General features: G+C 39.7%; 1 long non-coding RNA gene across 1 annotated transcript; it reads right to left on the reverse strand.

Annotated features, from left to right (window-relative positions):
- On the reverse strand, positions 2,698-16,624 carry LOC102161253. The gene is made up of 3 exons (XR_301335.3): positions 16,558-16,624; positions 8,311-8,510; positions 2,698-3,509 (listed from the first exon to the last, which is right to left on the reverse strand). It is a non-coding gene; the product is annotated as an uncharacterized LOC102161253 (long non-coding RNA).

Raw genomic sequence — 16,626 nt, forward strand, 5'->3', positions numbered from 1 at the left:
TCCTCCCTTGCCTTGTCCCTTGTGGCCTCACCCTCATTGAAGTCTTTGAAAGGCGTTGCTCTACTCAGCCCTTCCAGGCCCTGTCTCCCAGATAGCACAGATAGGGATGAGGGTGAGGAAGCATTGCGTGCCTCTAAACTCTCTCACTTCAGGCTGTGTGGGGATTCAAGGTGAGGTTAGGACCATTGAACCCTTAGCACAGAAGGCAGGGCCCACATCTGCTAAGAGGACCCCATGACATACTCCCATATAAAGCCATTCATACCTCTGCTGGGATGGCATCCAAGGGCTATGCATTGACCTGGTCAGGCACAATGCCTCATGGTCTGGATCAGGTTGAGGGTGGGTGGGGAGGAGGGCAGGAAAAGGCAGGATGAGACCCAGGAATAAGGTGGAAGCGAACATTCCCATTTCATCCCACCTCCTTCTTCATTCTTTCCACCTTTTCATTCTTTCCAACTTAAGCATCCATCAAACTTCCCCTCACTCTCATCTCATTTTCTTCCAGGTTCTGTGTGGCTGTACCATGAACACTCCGACCACTAAGGGAGAGAGAGGTGATCTCTTTGTTCTGCATGAAGTTATCAACCAAGATATTATGGAGGACTTCCTGTCTAAGAAGATGCCCAGCTGGCAGGAGTCCGCAAGGTTGAGTTCAGATGGGTTTCCCAGACAGGTTGCTCTCCAAGCACAACAGATCTTTCCCCTAGGCCTTGCCCTGGCCCTCCCAGCCATAACTATAGCAACATATAATGAATGCTGGTAGCCAAGGCCCACCAGATCTGTGTCCACTGGACATTGGCTAGGTTTGCTAGAATACAAAAACAGTGGTAGTTTTCACTAAAATGTTCTTGTCCCTGAGCTACTTCAGTGCTACTATGGCATGGTTATCCAGGGTGGGCAGTCAGGTGATCTGGACAAGGTCAGGAAGCAATATTCATTTCCATGGCTTTTGAACCCAGTTCTCAAATGGAGCTGGAGAGGACCAAGTGCCACTTGGTGGCATGCAAAGATTTTTTGCCCAACCCTAGAATGTCCTCCTTCCCCTCCTAGCTCTGCCAGATTTTTCTTTGCCCCCCTCACTCTCTGGCATCCTCCTATTGGAGGAAGCAAGAGGAAAGAAAGGAGACTAACCTCTCACCTCACCCGGACTTTGGTGCCCAGTAGGAGAGCACTAAGGCTACTGCACACATTTCACCCACCTGTATCACTCACTCAGCTGCTTGAACCTCACTGGGGATGAGATGGAGGGGAAGCAGGTCATTGATGAGCACTTTTGTGGGAGCAGTGGGTGAATAAGGCTCAAAGATGCCTCTTTGACATTGCTGTACCAACTGGCTTCGCCTCATTTCCCGGGGCTGGGGGTAGGGATTATGTTGCCTGTAGCTTCATTAAGATCTTATAATGCTAGATGGATAATACACACATGCAGAGATGCTCCATATCACTAATTATTAGAGAAATGCAAGTCAAAACTATAATGAAATATCACCTCATACCAGTGAGAAAGGCCATCATCAAAAAGTCTTCAAATAACAAATGCTTGAGAGGGTGTGGAGAAAAGAAAAATCCTCCTACACCGTTCGTAGGAATGTAAATTGGTACAACTATTATAAAGAACAATATGGAGGCTCTCTAAAAATTAAAAATAGAGTTGCCATATGATCCAGCAATCTCACTCCTGGGCATATACTCAGAGAAAACTATAACTCAAAAAGATTCATGCACCCTAATGTTCATTGCAGCACAATTTACAACAGCCAAGACATGGAAGCAACCTAAATGTCTATTGACAAAGGAATGGATAAAAATGTGATTAAAAAAAAAAAGATGTAGTATGTACGCACAATGGAATACTGCTCAGCCATGAGAAAGAATGAAATAATGCCATTTGCAGCAACATGGATGGACCTATAGATCATCATATTAAATGAAATAATTTAGACTTAGGCAAAATATCATACAATATCACTTATATGTAGAATCTAAAATATGATACAAATGAACTTATTTACCAAATAGGAAAAGACTCAAACTTACAGAAAACAGACTTAATGGTTATCAAAGAGGAAAGGTAGTAGGGAGGGATAAAGTAGGAGTCTGGGATTAACATATACACACTACTATTACAAAACAGATAATCAAGGAGGTTCCCTTGGGAGTTTCTGTTGTGGCTCAGTAGGATAAGGAACTGATACTGTCTCCACGGGGATTCAGGTTTGATCCCTGGCCTCACTCAGTTGGTTATAGATGCAGTGTTGCCACAAACTGCAGTAGAGGTCACAAATGTGGCTTAGATCCAGTGTTGCTGTGGCTATGGCTCAGGTCACTTCGACCCCTAGCCCCAGGGACTTCCATGTGCCACAGGTACAGCTGTAAAAAGGAAAAAAAAAAAAAAAAAAAAAGAAAGTTCCCTTGTGGCACAGCAGGGTAAGGATCCAGTGTTACCTCACCTGTGGTGCATGTGGTGCAGGCTGCTACTGTGGTGTGGGTTCCATCCCTGGCCCAGGAACTCCCACATGTCATGGGAAAAAAAAAAAAAAAAAAGAAAGATAATAAATAAGAACCTATTGTACAGCAAAGTGAACTATATTCAATATCCTGTAATAACCTACAAGAGAAAAGAATGGATATATATATATATATATCTACATACATATATATGCATAACTGAATCATTTGCTGTATATTAGAAACTAACATAACCTGGTAAATAAACTACACTTCCATTTTTTTAAGAAAATATGTTTAAGAAAATATTACCCTGCTGAAATCAAACAAATAACAGAACTTAGAGGAAAAGGAGACAAAAAAGGAAGCTAGTAAAAATTACAAAAAGGAACTATCTATTATTAATAATACCCTCAGAAGTAACAAAAATAGTACATACTTGAAACATGATTAGACGATCATAAAAACTGAATAGCATGGTACCAGTATCCTTAGAAGTACAAAATAATTTCCAAAAGGAAAATCATTCAGAAGTAGGATGAAAAAACTTGAAAGAAATCTCCCAAAGAAGTGAATTAAAATACAAAGAGACAGAGAAAAGACTAGAAGTTAGAGGTTTGGCCCAAACATCCAACTGTGTAAATCTTCCAGAAGGGTGGAGAAAAATTATTCTATAAGCATATCTTGTAGTGTCAGAAGTGAAGGCCTGACCACTGAGTACCATGAACAAAGTATGAACAGATCCATAGCAAGGCACATCCATGGGAAATTTCAGTACATCTGGGATAAACAGAGAATGCTTACAGTGTCAGGAGGAACACTACATATAACGACAGGGAAATCAGAACTGTAACGGATTTCTCCAGGGCAGCCGTGAAAGTCAGGTCCAGTGAAGAATGATGTCAAAATTTTCATCAAAAATTATTTTCAAACTTGTGTTCTCTAATGTGACAAACAATCATCAGTGAAGATGAAATAAAAAACACTTTCAGACATTTAAGGTCTCCAAAAATTGACCTCACTTGCACTTGGTGTCAGGAAGATCCTAGAGGATGATCCTAAAACGAAAAGGAAAAATAGGAAAAGGGATAAACTTAGCATACTGGAAGTGGGGTCCCGCTATAAGACACATGGAATGGAAGTCCTTGGGTGGCAATTGTGCAGCAAGTCCAGAATGTGGTCCACACTGAATAAGAGGATGGCTTGTCTTCAGGAGGATAAAGATGATGATTATTTGTTGGCATGAGATTTAGGACACATGGGCAAATAAAATCTGTAAAGTAAAAAATGTTCTTCCCTGCTTTGAAGAACAAAATATTTTCCAGAGAAGTTAACACAATTAGAGTATACAATTAGAGTATACACAAATAGAGTTACAATTAGAGTAACACAACTGTCAACAATATTTACATGGTCACATATAATCATGTAAACAGAATAATTTAAAGAATATTATAAATATTGAGTACTTTATAATATCCAATTAGGTATTATACATCGTAATGCATAATGAGAATATAAAAACTAAATATTGATCTAACCATATACTATGAAATAACTATATTAGGAGGATGTGGGTGGGAAAAATTGAGCTGGTGGTGAAAGGCTCTCAGTCCAGGAGTTTATGAGGAGTGAATCCTTTCCAGAACCACATAAGCACACTTGGAAGCAGATCCTCCCTCACCTGAGTTTTCAAATGAGACCACAGTCCCAGGGGACAGCTGGATTACAGCCTTGAGGACAGGCTAAACGGGAACGGGACCAGAGATCAAACCCATATCCTCATGGATACTAGTTAGGTTCTTTTTTTTTTTTTTTTTTTTTGTCTTTTGTCTTTTTGTTGTTGTTGTTGCTATTTCTTGGGCCGCTCCCGCGGCATATGGAGGTTCCCAGGCTAGGGGTCTAATCGGAGCTGTAGCCACCGGCCTACACCAGAGCCACAGCAACGCGGGATCCGAGCCGCGTCTGCAACCTACACCACAGCTCACGGGCAACGCCGGATCGTTAACCCACTGAGCAAGCGCAGGGACCGAACCCGCAACCTCATGGTTCCTAGTCGGATTCGTTAACCATGCGCCATGACGGGAACTCCCTAGTTAGGTTCTTAACCTGCTGAGCCACAATGGGAACTCTTGAAATCATACTGTCATATATAATTCCTTATAGAACTGCTTTAGTCAACTTTCTTTGTTTTGTTTTTATGGATTGAGTTATTGTCTGATTCCATTTGAAGAACTTCCATTAGTATTCTTGAGAAGCCTTTCTGCTAGCAATGAATTCCTTCAGTTTCTGTTTCTGTGTTATGGTACAATACAATATTCATATTCAATACAATATTAATTTCTGTTTTTGTGTTATAGTACAATATAATATTCGTGATGAGATGAGGGGTAGCAGAAAAAACTAAAATATGATTCACTGTATTGTGTATGTTTTATTGAAGTGACTTTGTCATATTAGATAAAACTACCATTACAATTCTCCAGGAATGCTCCAAAGAATGCTGGTGGTAATGAAGAATATGTGACTCTCAAATCTTTCATTTGTATTGACCTTATCATCACTGATTCTCCTCCAACAATGCAATAATGACAGTTCTGTTTTAAAGTGTCCCTTCCTCTTTCCTCATGGAAATTATCCCATGATTTCAAAAAATTCTCAAAGGTGAAATTTATCAAGATTGCAAATGCCAAAGGAAATTCTATGTTAACACTGTCTAAAATGCAATATTCTGTGAGATGACCCAACTTTAAAAATACACACATATTCTAAACACAGTTTAGATCTGTGACATGTTTTATTTTAGCCAATGGAGTATGAGCAGACATGATGCCAGCGGAGGCCTTAAATGGGCTTGTGTGGATGGGCTCACTTCTTGTGTTTCAGTGAACTTGGTGATAAGACTGTGCCTGGGCGCTAAGGCCCCACAGTTGGGCAGTAGAGAAAGATATGTGGGACAGACCTCAAACTGATCCAAAAGACAGAACAAAACTAGCCATCTAGAAGTCTAAAATAAGGCCACTGCAACCAATACACAGGTCCAAGAAAAACAAATTCTTGTTTATGTCATTGAGTTTGGGGAGCAATTTGTTTCAAAGTATTATCACAGCAAGAACTGACTAATACAACATCCTCCAAATCATCCTTATATAGATGGCTGTCATCATGGCTACATGTAAGGCAGTTGTGTACTCAGAAATTTTGAGAATTCTTGAATGCTTAGTGCCTCTCAAACACATTTTACATGGTTCAAGTTTCCCCAAATAAGTTCAGTGATATACCATAAAGATACCTCTCTAAACTTTTATTAAATGCAATGCAAAATTCTCTCTATTCATTTTCTGCATGCATGTAGTTAAAATGCTTTTTATGAACCTAAAAGGATAGAAATTTGTAAAGTAACATCTTTGTGGAAAGCTGTTATTCACAAGGGAAAATTACAAACAAAATAGGCATTTGGCTGAGTGTAGAACACTGATGACCCTTAGTGCCTCTAAATGCAAAGTGAACAAAGGAACTTAATAAATATTACTACTCTACTTGAGAGGCAGAACAAGGTGTTCTAAAGTGGTAAAGGGAAGCTCTTTACAGCTACTCTCTGTACTTGAGAGGCAGAACAAGGTGTTCTAAGGTGGTAGAGGGAAGCTCTTTGCAGCTATTTGCAACACTCTTTTAGCTTGGATACTATGTTGCTATGAAGCAGCCTTTTGTCTAAGGCAACTAACTACAGAAACTGGAAGGAGGAAAAAGAGAGAAAAAACCAGAGAATATTCTTCTCATAGTGACCTACTTATTCATTTGTTCTTTCACCAAGTATTTACTCATCTGGTTATGTGGATAATACCTGCTGAGAACTGCACAGAATACAGAAATATAAGATAAGATATAGATAAGACATAGATGACTTATGGTACTTCCAGATGTGTTCTAATTAACTGTTTACAAGTTCAGGGGAGGCAAGGGATCCATATCTTGGTTGGATTCTCAGTGATGTTTTCCCAGAGAAGGAGGTGTAAAATGGATTGACTAGAAAAAAATTTAATTTTATAATAGACATATCTGGAAGGGAGCAAAGATGTAGAGACAATTAGACCCATGAGATTTAAAAAAGGCTATAAATAGAAATTAAGGACAAATTATGGAGGGTCTTGAATGCTGATCTAAAGAGTTTGACTGTAATGTGTTGGCAATGGGTAGCATGGATGGCTTGAAGCAAGGCACTGGCATAATCAAAGAACCTTGAGAGTGTAACGAAAGGACACATGAAAGTAAGAAGACATGCTATTTTCTGAAGAAATCATCATAATCCAATAAAGGGTAGAAATGGAGCAATGACACCACAAATGGAAAGGAGGAATATGAGAGACCCTATAAAGAAAACCTGTCAGGATTTGGTCATTGATTGGATACATTTATTTATTCATTTAACACATGTTGTCAGTAACTGTGCTAGTCACTAGTGATGCAAGAGTAAGCAAAAAAGACATGATCTCTTCCTCATGGACCATATAGTAGACTACTACAAAAATCTATATGAAATGTGATGATGGCTATAAGTGAGAGGTACATGGTATTACAGAGCTTGTGGTAGAGGGATCAGATGAGTTGAATATGTGAGGCGATGCTTTCTTGATGAAGTGACCTATGAGCTGAGATGAGAAAGATGAGGAGGTATTAATTAGGTGCAGACTGAACAGAAGGATATTTTTATGCAGAGGGGATAACATGGACAATGTGTCATTATAAGAATGCAGGCCTGAAAGGAGGCCACTATGTGCTGGACTGCTGAGAATGAAAGATGAGAGGTGCAAGAAGAGGCTGCAGGGATAACCCTCTATCATGCCCAGGGGAGCATGCCCTGTAGACTAATGCACCCAGAGTGCCAGTGAACAATATGAGGAGCCTGTGTAAGAATGCAATTTGACACACTTCTTTCACCATGAAAGCTTGCCTATTGAACTAAACAGTAAATTTAGTGCAGACATACATTCTAAAGCAAGACATACATTCTAAAGCAAGCTCCTTATCCTATAGAAGAGCAACAGTTCTCAACCAGCAGCCGGTCTGTGACTGGATATTTTATACCATCACGAGGAGGTCTGTCTTTATCCTAAGAGCAATGGAAAGTCACAGATGGACTTTAGGAGGAGGTGGTGGTGACCAAATTATGGATCGTGGACTGGAAGCCAGCCAGAGTTAGTAGAAAGAAAACAAGAAGTATGTGTCTGAAACCATACTTGTTGGTGAGATAAGATGTATCCTTTTTATATGATAGAAGGAGGACATAGAATAGAGTCTAGGAGTTCTCATTGTGGTGCAGTGGTTAAGAATCCAAATGCAAAGGCTTGGGCTGCTGCAGAGGCATAGGTTTGATTTCCAGCCTGGTGCAGTGGGTTAAAGGATCTGGCATTGCTATAGCTGTATGTAGCTGTAATCACAGCTGTGGCTCAGATTCAGTCCCTGGCCAGGGAGTTTTCATCTGCTGTGGGTGTGGCCATTAAGAAGTAAAAAGAACAGAGTCTAGCAGTGACATGAAAAGAGTAGAGGAAGTGTGGAACGACAGCCATAAGAAAGGGAGTGGAAAGAAAGAAATGGGGACCATATGTCAGTTAAAATAAGACATAGTTATGTTGTTGTTGGCATAGCCCTGTGACTGGATCCAACAAAACTTACTGCTCTGAAAGCAGGTCCAGAGAAGATGAATGTTAGAGATGAGCAAAAAGCATTAGCACTGAGGTTCCATGGAAAAGTAAAATAGCTTGGAAGTCTGGGTATGATTTTGTCGTGATGGACCAGAAACAGAGTACAAGGAATAAGAAGTAAAATGATAAACTGTATTCTAGCCAAACTTACACTCACCAAACCCTTGAAGAAGGAGAGTCCAGCTCTTGTACAGACCAACAGGCATGCCCCTCCAAGTCAGATACTTGCAGGGAAGCCAAGGCATCTTGTCTTGGCCAGGAGCAAACCTGGCTTGTCAGAGGATCCCAGAGGTGCTGTGGGGAGGCAGCTTTTGCTCATCACGTTCAGGGAAGCAGGTGGGTAGAAATCACCAGATGCTGAAAGGAGAACAAAAGCCACTGTTAAGCCATAATTAAATGGAAGTAAAGATGAGGTTATTAGGCAAGACTTGACAGACATATTGCCAGACGAATTCTATCAAACATATAAAGAGGATCTGGTGCCCATCCTCCTTAAACTCTTTCAAAAGGTTGAAGAAGAAGGAATACTCCCAAAGACATTCTATGATGTCGCCATCACCCTAATTCCAAAACCAGACAAAGATAACACCAAAGAAGAAAACTATTGGCCATATTATCTTTGATGAATATAGATGCAAAAATTCTCAACAAAATCTCAGCCATCTGAATCCAACAACATATCAAAAAGATTGTACAACATGACCAGGTAGGGTTCATCCCAGGTTCACAAGGATGGTTCAACATATGCAAATCAATCAATGTCATAAGCCACATTAACAAAAGATAAGTCAAAAAATCATATGATCATCTCAATAGACGCAGAAAAAGCATTTGACAAAGGCCAACATCCATTCATGATCAAGACCCTCGCCAAAGTGGGTATACAGGGAACATTCCTGAACATAATCAAAGCCATTTATGACAAACCCACAGCAAATATAATACTCAATGGGGAAAAACTGAAAGCCTTCTCACTAAAATCTGGAACAAGACAGGGATGCTCACTCTCACCACTGCTATTCAGCATAGTTTTGGAAGTCCTAGCCACAGCAATTAGACAAACAAAAGAAATAAAAGGCATCCATATAGGAAGAGAAGAGATAAAAAATGTCACTGTATGCAGACAACATGACACTATACATAGAAAAGCCTAAGGACTCAACCCAAAAAATACTTGAACTGATTAACAAATTCAGCAAAGTAGCAGGATATAAGATTAACATTCAGAAGTCAGTCGCATTTCTGTATACCAGAAATGAAATATTAGAAAAGGAATACAAAAATACAATACCTTTTAAAATTGCACCCCCAAAAATCAAATACCTGGGAATACACCTGACCAAGGAGGGAAAGGACTTATACGCCGAGAACTATAAACTTTTAATCAAAGAAATCAAAGTAGATGTAAAGAAATGGAAAGATATTCCATGTTCATGGATTGGAAAAATCAATATTGTAAAAATGGCCATACTACCCAAAGCAATCTACAGATTCAATGCAATCCCTATCCAATTACCCAGGACATTTTTCACAGAACTAGAACAAACAATCCAAAAATTTATATGGAACAACAAAAGACCCAGAATTGCCAAAACAATCCTGAGAAACAAAAACCAAGCAGGAGGCATAACTCTCCCAGACTGTAAGCAATATTACAAAGCCACAGTCATCAAAACAGTGTGGTACTGGTATCAAAACAGACAGACAGACCAATGGAACAGAATAGAGAACCCGGAAATAAACCCTGACACTTATGGTCAAGTAATCTTTGACAAGGGAGGCAAGAACATAAAATGGGAAAAAGAAAGTCTATTCAGCAAGCATTGCTGGGAAACCTGGACAGCTGCATGCAAAGCAATGAAATTAGAACGCATCCTCACACCATACACCAAAATAAACTCAAGATGGCTGAAAGACTTAAATATACGACAGGACACCATCAAACTCCTAGAAGAGAACATAGGCAAAACATTCTTTGACATCAACCTCATGAATATTTTCTCAGGTCAGTCTCCCAAAGCAATAGAAATAAGAGCAAAAATAAACCCATGGGACCTCATCAAACTGAAAAGCTTTTGCACAGCAAAGGAAACCAAAAAGAAAACAAAAAGACAACTTACAGAATGGGAGAAAATAGTTTCAAATGATGCAACAGAGAAGGGCTTAATCTCTAGAATATACAAGCAATTTACACAACTCAACCGCAAAAAAGCCAACCAATCAATGGAAAAATGGGCAAAAGACCTGAATAGACTGTTCTCCAAAGAAGATATACAGATGGCCAACAAACACATGAAAAAATGCTCAACATCGTTGATTATAAGAGAAATGCGAATCAAAACTACCGTGAGATACCACCTCACACCAGTCAGCATGGCCATCACTAAGAAGTCCACAAATAACAAGTGCTGGAGGGGTGTGGAGAAAAGGGAACCCTCCTGCACTGCTGGTGGGAATGTAAACTGGTACAGCCACTATGGAGAACAGTTTGGAGATACCTTAGAAATCTATACATAGAACTTCCATATGACCCTGCAATCCCACTCTTGGGCATCTATCCGGACAAAACTCTACTTAAAAGAGACACATGCACCCGCATGCTCATTGCAGCACTATTCACAATAGCCGGGACATGGAAACAACCCAAATGTCCATCAACAGAGGATTGGATTCGGAAGAGTGGTATATATACATAATGGAATACTACTCAGCCATAAAAAAGAATGACATAATGCCATTTGCAGCAACATGGATGGAACTAGAGACTCTCATACAGAGTGCAATGAGTCATAAAGACAGACAAATACCGTATGATATCACTTATATCTGGAATCTAATATATGGCACAAATGAACCTTTCCTCAGAAAAGAAAATCATGGACTTGGAGAATAGACTTGTGGCTGCCCGATGGGAGAGGGAGGGAGTGGGAGGGATCAGAAGATTGGGGTTATCAGATACAACTTAGAACAGATTTACAAGGAGATCCTGCTGAGTAGCATTGAGAACTATGTCTAGACACTCATATTGCAACAGAACAAAGGGTGGGGGAAAAATGTATACATGTAAGAATAACTTGATCCCCATGCTGTACAGCAGGAAAAATTTAAAATAAATAAATAAATAAATAAAAAGAAATATTGCCAGGGAGAAAAAGAGTAAGCTCAGGGAAAATAATTTTTTCCCCCTAGGGCCACACATGCAGCATATGGAGGTTCCCAGGCTAGGGGTCTAATCAGAGCTGTAGCCCCTGGCCTACACTAGAGCCACAGCAACTCGGGATCCAAGCTGTGTCTGTGACCCACAACATAGCTCATGGCAATGCCAGATCCTTAACCACTGAGCGAGGCCAGGGATTGAACCTGCAACCTCATGGCTCCTAGTCAGATTCGTTAACCACTGAGCCACAACCGGAACTCCAAATTTTAAATCAGTATGTTAAATGACTAATTAATATGATGAATCTGCTTCTGTAGGTAGCAGCCACAAGGTGCTAGTAATGACTTGTATGGAGAATAGATGAGAATGTTCCAGTAATCATTAACAAGCACTCCTTATGTACCAACACTGTGTTAGGCATAGGGAATATAAACATGAGTGAGACATGGTCCCTGCCTTCAAATGACTTACAGTCCATGGAAGGAAAACCATCTAAAAATGTTTATCACTGGAGATACATACAGGGATGTCAGGAAGCAGGGAAGTGAGGCACTAAATATGCAGAGGAGTAGAGATGAGGGTTAGGGAAAGAAGGCCTCCTAAGAAAGCTGATGCCCAACCTGAAACTGGAAAATAAGTCGATGTCAGATCACTTAAGAGGAAGCAGAGGAAGAGGGTCTTAAGTAAAGGAACATCAGCTGTAAAGGCCCAGGCAGGACGGACAGAACATTAGAAACTTCAAGGTACTCTACATGTCTAGAGAGGAAGGATTGTATCAAGAAAAAAAGACAGGTAGTCAAATCTGGAAGGAGCTTACATGCCAAGCTAAGGAATACAGATCTGATGCTAAAGGCAGTGAGAAATCTGTGGCTTTCTAGGAGGCATTCTGATGTATGGAGAGAGACGTCGTTGTTAGAAGTCATCAGCCAGGAGGGGGAAGTTAAGCCTGAGCAGGATATAAGATCACCCAGAGAAACTGAAATGTTAGAAGGGGTAGACGCTGGGGATGGACCCAACATTTAAAATGGGTAAGAAAGAGATACTCAAGAGTGAGTCTAAGAAGAAGGAATTAAAGAGGGATTAAAAAAAAAATCAGGTGCCTTGATGGAAAACACAGAAGAGGGAGCTTTAAGAAGATAGGTGACAACTACACTAAGTGATGCTGGAGACTGAAAAACAAACAAACAAACCAGGTGTAGCAACAAAGAAATTGTATCAGCATGGATGCCTGCTCTTACCATTTTCATTCAACATAGTACTGGAACTCCTAGCCACAGCAATCAGAGAAGAAAAAGAAAAGGAATCTAAATTGGAAAAAAGTAAAACTGTCCCTGTTTGCAGATGACATGATACTATACATAGAAAACCCTAAAGATGTTACCAAAAAACTACTACAGCTCATCAATGAATCAATAAAGTTGTAGGATACAAAATTAATATAGAGAAATATGTTGCATTTCTATATACTAAAAACAACTATCAGAAAGAGAAATTATGGAAATAATTCTATTTATTATCACATCAACAAGAATAAAATACCCATGAATAAACTTACCTAAGGAGGCAAAAGACCTGTACCCTGAAAACAGTAAGATACTGATGAAAGAAACCAAAGATGACATAAACAGATGGAAAGATACACCATGTTCTTAGACTGGAAGAATCAATGTTGTCAAAATGACTATACTACCCAAGGCAATCTACAGATTCAATGCAATCCCTATCAAATTGCCAATGGCATTATTCACAGAACTAGAACAATTTTTTAAAAATTTGTATGGAAACACAAAAGACCTCAAATAGCCAAATAAATAAAAACAGAGCTGGAAGAATAAGGTTCCCTGACTTCAGCGTATACTACAAAACTACAGTTATTAAAACAGTCTGATACTGGCACAAAACCAGAAATATAGTCAGTGGATCAGGACAGAAAGCCCAGAAATAAACCCATGCACCATGGTCAACTAATCTAAGAGAGAGGAGGCAGGAATATACAACAGAGAAAAGATAGTCTCCTCAAATGGTGCTGGGAAAACTGGACAGCTACATGTAAAAGAATGAAATTAGAACACCCCCTAACACTATACATAAAAAAAAACTCAAAATGGATTAAAGATATAAATGTAAGGTCAGATGTTATAAAACTCTTAGAGGAAAACATAGGCAGACCACTCTTTGACATGAATAGCAGCAATATCTTTTTGGATCCACCTCCTGGAGTAATGAAAATAAAAATAAACAAATGGAACCTATTTAAACATAAAAGTTTTTGCACAGCAAAGGGAACCATAAACAAAGTGAAAAGACAATCCACGGAATGGGAGAAAATATTTGCAAATGAAGTGACCAACAAGGGATTAATCTCCAAAATATACAAACAGTTCATGCAGCTCTATGTCAAAAAGACAAACAACCCAATCAAAAAATGGGCAGAAGATTCAAATAGACATTTCTCCAAAGACATACATATGGCCAAAAAGCACATGAAAAGATGCTTAACATCACTAATTATTAAAGAAATGCCTATTAAAACCACTATGAGGTAGCACTTCACAGCTGTCAGAATGGCTATCATCAAAAACAGCACAAATGACAAATACTGATAAAGATGTGGGGAAAAGAGAACCGTTGCATGTTGTTGGTGGTAATGTAAATTGGTGCAGCCACTGTGGAAAAACAGTATGGAGGTTTCTAAAAAACAACAAATTAGGACTACCATATGACCCAGCAGTTCCACTCCTGGTATATATCCAAAACAAAAACACTAATTCAAAAAGACAGATGTAACTCAATGTTCATAGCAGTACTATTTACAAGTGCCAAAATACAGAAGCATCCTAAGTATCCACCAACAGATGAATGGATAAAGAAAATGTGATATATAAATACAATGGAATAACACTCAGCCATAAAAAAATAATGAAATTTTGCCATTTGCAGCAACATGGATGGATTTGGAGGGCATTATGCTAAGTGAAATAAGTTAAAGACAAATACTGTACGATATTACCTATATTTAAAATCTAAAAAAATACCACAAACTAGTAGATGTAACAAAAAAAGAAGCAGACTTAGTGATGCAGAGAATAAACTAGTAGTTACCAGTAAGAAGGGGAGGAGGGGCAATATAGGAGTGGGGGAGTGGGAAATACAAACTACTGGGTATAAGATAGGCTTAGGAATGCACTGTACAACATAGGAAATACAGCCAATATTTTGTAATAACTGTAAATGGAAAGTAACCTTTAAAAGTGCATATACATTTTTAAAAAAGAAATCATACTGGAGTTCCTGTGGTGGCTCAGTGGTAATGAACCTGACTAATATCCATGAGGATGTGGGTTTGATCCCTGGTCCCTGATCCTGCTTAGTGGTGAAGGATCTAGCCTTGTCATGAGCCATGCTCTAGGTCACAGACGAGGCTCAGATCCTGCCTTGCTACTGCAGCTCTGATTAGACCCCTAACTTGGGAACTTCTACATGCAATGGGTGCGGCCCTAAAAAGACCAAAAAAACAAACAAACAAACAAACAAAAAAACCAACAACTACAAAAAAACCAAAAAAACCCCCTGAAAATTGGAAACAATTTAAATTTCTATCAACAGGAAAACACACAAATCATTTTGTTTTCCTACATGGCACTCCTATATAGCAAGGAAAGTACGTGAACTAGACAGATCTTTACATGTCAGCATGGATGAACCTAGCCAAGAAAACACTAAGTAAAGCAAGTAGCAAAAGAACACATAGTAGAATGTTACATGCTGTTTAGGAATACTTACAAATGTAGCATAAATATAAAGACATACATTGCAGTGATGAATACTAAGTTCTGAAGAATGGTTACCCAGGGTCAGCTGGGGAGTGGTTGTGATGGGGAAAGTGGTTACCCTGGGTTCTTCAACAGGAAAGGTAATGTTTCATTTCACAAGCTGGTTGGAGGATAGAGGAGTGTTCGCTATATTATAATTTGAGCCTGTTGCTTGTAAAAGTCATTCCTGACCACATCTAGGAAATTTTAGTGTAGTGTAGCATGTGTGTGCCCTGGTAGTGGGGTGGGAGTATCCAGAACTGCAGTAGGTAGAGGAGGAATGCTGTAAACATAACTGACCTGAGGACTACCATTGTTCTAGGAAGTGTATCCAAGTCTTAAGGCCAACATTAAAAATAAAGAGAGGTATATTTAAAATGTTAAGAGTTTATTTAAGCAAAACAGATTCATTTCAGGGCAGCACCAAACTGGAAGTGGTTAGGAGTGCTCCACCCACAGGACCTGCATAGAACTTTTTATTTAAAAAGGGCAGAAGTAAAGCAAGGAAATTTTACTGATTTGCTATAGCTTAAAGCCTACTTTTGGTTTGTGACTGGCTGTCTTTAGCATTCAATTTTGTAACCCTGAGGCATTTACAAGCTTAGATTTTCCTTGGCTTACATAGGCTGCAACAGCATTACAGCCATCTCAATCTAAAGGCCTCCTTGTTAAATTAAACACCAGCTGTCTGAGTTCTTCCACTTCCTGTGCCTCATTTTCTCTTTTGTACAGTGGACATTCAACAGTAAGTTCTCTGTGAAGTTGTTAGAAAAATTGAATGATATCACACTGAAACAGTGGGAGACAGAAAGTAGTAGTTAGGCATCATCATCAGGTCAAAAACACCATCAAGTGATTATTACTAGTCACGATAATGTCTTGAATGTATGGAACACTCTACCATTTGGCAACAATTGTGTGAGGTAAGGAGAAATACAGCAGTTTAAAGTGCTTTGCAGAAATTAACACAGACGTGAACGACTTAATGGACTCCAGATGACTTTCGCTCGTCGTTCATGTATCCCTTATGAAGTGTACTCTCTCCTGGGGGGGTGCAAGCACAGACATTCATTAGGGGTTTAGATTACTTTTTTTTTCCTTTTAAGACTGCACCTGCGGCATTTCGAAATTCCCAGACTAGGGATGGAATTAGAGCTGCAGATGCCGCCTACACCACAGCCACAGCAAGTCTCCAGATCCAGCTGCCTCTGCGATCTACGCCACAGCTCACTGCAAAGGCGGAATCCTTAACCCAGTGGGCGAGGCCAGGGACCCAACCTACATCCTCATGGATACTAAGTCGTGTTCTTAACCCGCTGAACCACGACGGGAATCCTAGACAACTCTTTAAATTCGTGGCTATATCCATACCCCACTTTTATTCGAACCAGTCAGTAAACGCTTTTCGTAAAACCCAAATCCCCCCAAATCCTACTTTTTGCACCGCCCTCACGTCGAAGCTGACGACTCAAAGCTCCCGCCTTCCACCTCAGGCCCCATCCCC

Source organism: Sus scrofa, chromosome 1, assembly GCF_000003025.6.
Source record: "Sus scrofa isolate TJ Tabasco breed Duroc chromosome 1, Sscrofa11.1, whole genome shotgun sequence".
Taxonomy (NCBI): Eukaryota; Metazoa; Chordata; class Mammalia; order Artiodactyla; family Suidae; genus Sus; species Sus scrofa.